At 46.3% G+C, this 5,902-nt stretch overlaps 1 non-coding gene across 1 annotated transcript; it reads left to right on the forward strand.

The window, feature by feature from the left end:
• Positions 1 to 1,695: 1,695 nt before the first annotated feature.
• trnai-uau (transfer RNA isoleucine (anticodon UAU)) lies at positions 1,696 to 1,791 on the forward strand. Its single transcript has 2 exons — positions 1,696 to 1,733; positions 1,756 to 1,791. It is a non-coding gene; the product is annotated as a tRNA-Ile (tRNA).
• Positions 1,792 to 5,902: the final 4,111 nt, after the last annotated feature.

The following is a 5,902-nucleotide window of genomic DNA, read 5'->3' on the forward strand; positions in this document are numbered from 1 at the left end:
GCCTATTTGCTGTTGAGGATCCGTCTTCACACAGTATTCCTGTAGAAAGATCTTCGCAATGCGGGGGTCGCTTTCTCTGCTGTGACCGGGCAGCAGTTAGTATCTGATCCCCAACGGTCCCAGATTAGGAGAATCCGATGGAGACCCTCACTCCCGGAGAGTCACCCCCACGGTCCGGAGCTCGGGGGAGGGGTGGGGAAGGGGGCTGCAGACAGTCGAACGCGGAAGGTAGGGTTAAAAATGGGCCATTGTTTCTCCCTCAACTGCTCTGTCCCAGAGACAGGGAGAGGGACATCACAAACACGTGGTTTCATTCCCACACAGACAGAAGCCGTTCAGCCCATCGAATCCACGGCTGTTGTCTGTTGCTTCTGTCTCTCTGAGGTCATTCACAATTGGTGATATCTGTCGGAATAATGGGGAACTGTGTCTGTGTGGTGATGCTGTCTCCAATATGTTGTTATTTACAATTTCCCATCTTCCCGGGAGGAGGCTGCTGTGTGGAACAGCGTGGGAAAATACTGCAGGGCGTCCTGAGCATCAAACACACTGTAACTGATGTGTTTCACCTTCACGCATTTATTATGGAGGATTCATTCAAGGTCGATTTGCGTGGGCAAACAACGTGAGTTATTTAACAAAACCCAACAGTGCTGCAAGTCAAGAACAGCTGAAACGTATCAGCAGGTTTAGAACAGCTGTCATGTACTCCACACACAACGGGAGCAAGAGACAGGACTCGTGGGGGATTTGAACCCGGGACATCTCACAGATACGAAAGTTTACCCCAAGCGAGAATCGTACCGGGAGAGCAACGAGTGCGCCATGCCATAGCTGTCTTTGAATATAAACCCAGTGACACTCAGGCGGTGACAATGTCCCCACCTCGGATGCAGGACCCCGGATTCAAGCTCCATCTGCTTCAGAGCTGCACAATAGCATCTCTGAACAGGGTGTTTCCACAAAAATACTATTGTCGTTGCATCCCGAAGCAGGGCAGTGCAGGAGGTGGCGCGATCGGTCAGTGCGTTATGTTTTATATGTCAATGTAGCGGCGTGTGCAATGCTGAGGTTATAAGTTCGAGCCTCACCTGCAGCAGCTTTATCGACTCATGACCAAACAGTCTATTGGAAGATACCAGTTTCTCTGGATTGACAAATGACCTTTCCTGAGCAATGCCTCGGCCATCAACCAACTTATCCTGGCAATATTTGAAACATGAAGAAATATCTGGGGAGAAACATGAGCAGGTCGCCTTGTTCAGTTCGAAACTCTTCGAAACAGTGGACTGCTTTCTTTTAAATTGCGGTCTAGCCATCCTTGTACATCTTTTCTGAACACATTCACATCGGAATGTTTGAGAGGGATATAGACCAAATGCTGGCATATACATTAGATCAACCTCTGGAACTTGGTGCCCAAGATACGGTGGTGAACAGTAATTGAGTCTATCCCTGAATGAGATTGTGTGGTTTCTACTGACTAAAGGACTCAATTGGTCCGGGAACAATCGAGGAAAATATTGAAAATACATTTTTCAATATCAATCCAGTTTAGCACTGTGTAATTAAGCAAATTCCTCAAATAAGTGAGGAACCACATGTGAATACAACCGTAAAATCTTACATCATGGCCAATTTGTCAAGTATAACTTGAGGTATAACTTGTGATATTGGAAGAGCCAACAGCATGCAGCTCCAGTGGCGCAATGGGTCAGCGCGCGGTACTTATATGGCAGTATGGTGGCGTGTGCAATGCCGAGGTTATGAGTTTGAGCCTCACTTGGAGCAGTTTTACCTACTCATGGCCAAAGAGTCTATTGGGAAATACAAGTTTCTCGGGATTGCCAAATGACCTTTCCTGAGAAATGTCTCGGCTGTCAACCAACTTATTCTGGAAATATTTGAACCGTGAAGAAATATCTGGGGAGAAACATGAGCAAGTGATCTTGCTCAGCTCGAAAATGCGACGAAACAGCGGACTGCTTCGATTTAAATTGCGGGCAAGCCAAGGGTAAAGTGACTTTTCAAAACTATCAGCTTTTTTCATACTCAATCATCTGTGTTCAATAATCTTCTTCACATGTGATGCCACAGAAATTCGAAATTCCCCAATGTACCATGCCTCAGGGCATCCTTTCCTGCAACGTATAAGATAGACAGCGTTGGCTGAGTCACACGAGTACCTGCCACTTGCAGGGTGGGAGGTGTCCACACGTGTTCCGACTTGACGCAGCAAGGATCCATAATGATCTCCTCAGGGGATCGACACGTTCTTCAACCGACAGGGTTCCCTTCGTTGTCCAGTATTTCCCAGAAGCTGAAAACTACACAATTCGGATGAGCACCTCGCCAAGACCTTCCCCACACCTCCACTGCTCGCCTTTAAACAACCGCCAAACCTCAAACAGATCATTGTTCGTAGCAAGCTGCCCGGCCTTCAGGACAACTCCAAACAACCCTGTCACGGTAGGAACTGCAAGACGTGTCAAGTGTGGACATGGATACCACCATTACACGTGGGGACACCTCCCACCAGGTACGTGGCACGTACTCGTGTGACTCAGCCAACTTTGTCTATCTTATACATTGCAGGCAAGGATGCCCTGAGGCATGGTACACTGGAGAAACTGAGCAAAGGCTACGGTCAACAGATGAATGGGCACCGCTCAACAATCAACAGACAGGAGTGATCCTTCCCAGTTGGGGAATACTTCAGCGGTCCAGGAAATCCGAGCTCGGACTTTCTGGTGACCATCCTCCAAGGTGGACTTCAGGACAGGCAGCAGCGAAAAGTGGCTGATAGCTAAATTCCCATACTCATAGGGAGGGCCTCAACCTGGATCTTGGGTTAATGTCACCCTACAGCATGCACACACAACAGGCACTCCTATACACACACAGGCACTCCTACACACACACACACAGGCACTCCTACGCACACACAGGCACTCCTATAAACACACACACACACAGACACAGGCACTCCTATACACACACACACACACATGCACTCTTATACATACACACAGGCACTCCTATACACGCACACTCACAGGCACTCCTGTACACACACATATACACTCTCTCTCACACTCACAACCCCACACTCCATATGCACATATATACATATACGTTTGTGGGGTAAATTTGTATTTGCAGAGTTACATTGTACTTTTCTCAAAAACTGCATGAATCCATGTAAGACTCTGTTAACTCACTTTTTATATTAGAATCAATCTAAACATTATGGCACAGATAGGGAACACTGGGGGCTAACACCTTCAACATATTATCTGACTGACACCAATTGTTACACTTAACCTGAGAATGTAACTTTAAAAAAAAAGGTTTGTGATTGACGTATGAAAGAAGTGAAACTATCACGGTCATTCTAACAGATAAAAGACTCAACAAACAATCAAGGTATTTTTCAATGCATAACTTCAGTTACATCACCCTGTAAATATTGCTATAAATTCTGTGTCTTACATTTGCGTCCTCCACAACCATCTGATAAAAGGACGGTGCTCTGAAAGCTCGTGCTTCCAATTAAACATGTTGGAGTATAACCTGGTATTGTGTGAATTTGAACTAAGTAAGATTCAACCACCTCCCTGTGTGGCTATCGTCACTTCTATTGCAGGTTGGATAAGGACAGTAAAGGCCTTTAATTGTCGTTGTGAATCGGAAATCTACACTTCAATAAAGAAAAGCTGTCCTATTTATCCCGTGCTGTCTTTCTATGTTGGTGTCCCCTTTTACATCACTTCCTGTTTCCCTTTATCCAATTCCACCCAATGATTAATTCGTGAATGGAGACATTCTCCTCAACTCGCATTATTCTAAACTCCATGGCACATGGACTGATTTTATTTGTATGCTCCCGGAGGACAATCTTCTCATTCCTCTGAATCCACTGAATATTTCTGATATGATCTTGAAGGCGAGTATCTCCTTCTCCGGGTTTGGTAATCATCACCGCACTGGCCTACATCGGTATGCTCATTAAAACCAAGACAATTGCAGGAAGAGTCATATCCAGATTTCACAATCTGATTCCAAGAAAGGCTGTCCCAACAGTTACATTCCTCATTGTCGTTTGTTTGTGGATGGTAAACTTTCCTGAATTGTGTAGTTGCCTGACTCACTGTGTTCAGTGATCTTCAAAATTCTCAGAATGCTATCGCTCACTGTGATCCCTTCGCATCCCGTTCTAGATTTTGCCATCACATAATTTGTCAGTTTATCTTACTTTTCCATCTATTCCAACCAATCTCACTCGTGATGACGATGTGGAGATGCTGGTGTTGGACTGGCAGGGACAAAGTCAGAAGTCACACGACATCAGGTTATGGTCCAATAGTTTTTTTGAAATCACAAGCTTTAGGAGCACTGCTCGTTCATCATGATAATTTTAAAATTTATTACAGCAGTACTATCTAGAAGCAACAACGAAAATGAAACAGGGATTACTAATGACCTCAGAGTACAGGGGCAGTGATGACAGACTCACTGAGTTTTGAGGGAGAGTAGGTTGGATCTAAGATGAATGTTTAAAACCTAAATAAGGGCAAAGATATCAGGATGGAGTTATGGTGATGTTAAGTGGAAAATGCAGATGCAATGGCAGACTCAGAAGGAAGCATAAGGAATATTTCAGGATATTCCAAAAATTTAAGGTCTTTGTCAGATTTCTATCAGTTTGAAGATAAGGACATGGTTTTGCAGCCTAAATCTGACGTCACAATTCCCCTGCATCACATCACCCGGAGGGTAAGGGTCATGCAAAGAGAGCCACAGAAAGAGCAAACACTTCAGCACAGGCACACTGCCAGACTAAGTGCCAAGAAGACATGTAACACGCTGAGGTGGAGTGTAATTATTTGTGTGAAAGAATTCTTAATATAACCTCTGCTCCATACAGACTGCAGTCACATTGGAGAAACTGAATTTCCTGCAGTGTAACTGTGGTGAGCAGCTTAATATTTGCTTCACTATATGACAGCGCTGAGACGCACTGACATATTCTCTCCTGTAGCAGCATGGCCGCGTGAAAGCATGCTGGGCCCATCATCCCGAATTCAATACTTCAAAGCTCTCCTCTGCACTGTACAGTGTCTTTGCTGCACCTGCAGTCAGACCTCACTCGCTTCACCCCTACACAGGCACTCCTATACACACACACACACAGAGAGGCATTCCCCCCCACCCCCCCCCCCCCCCCACACACACACAGGCACTCCTATACACACACACACACACAGAGGCATTCCCCCCCACCCCCCCCCCCCACACACACACACACAGGCACTCCTATACATGCACGCACACACACACACGCAGGCACTCCTATACACACACACACACACACAGAGGCACTCCTATACAGACACACACACACACACAGAGGCATTCCTACACACACACACACACACAGGCACTCCTATACATGCACGCACACACACACACGCAGGCACTCCTATACACACACACACACAGAGGCATTCCTACACACACACACACAGGCACTCCTATACATGCACGCACACACACACACACGCAGGCACTCCTACACACACACACACAAACACACAGGCACTCCTACACACACACACACACACACACACACTGGCACTCCTACACACACAGGCACTCCCGTACACACACACACACAGGCACTCCTACACACACACACACAGGCACTCCTAAACACACACACACACAGGCACTCCTACACACACACATGCACACACACACAGGCACTCCTACACACACACACACAAACACACAGGCACTCCTACACACACACACATACACACACAGGCACTCCTATACATGCACGCACACACACACACACAGGCACTCCTACACACACACACACAGGCACTCCTAAACACAC

This window comes from Chiloscyllium plagiosum, unplaced genomic scaffold (genome assembly GCF_037043375.1).
Source record: "Chiloscyllium plagiosum isolate Xiang-an unplaced genomic scaffold, Cpla_swu_hap1 HiC_scaffold_21, whole genome shotgun sequence".
Lineage (NCBI taxonomy): Eukaryota > Metazoa > Chordata > Chondrichthyes > Orectolobiformes > Hemiscylliidae > Chiloscyllium > Chiloscyllium plagiosum.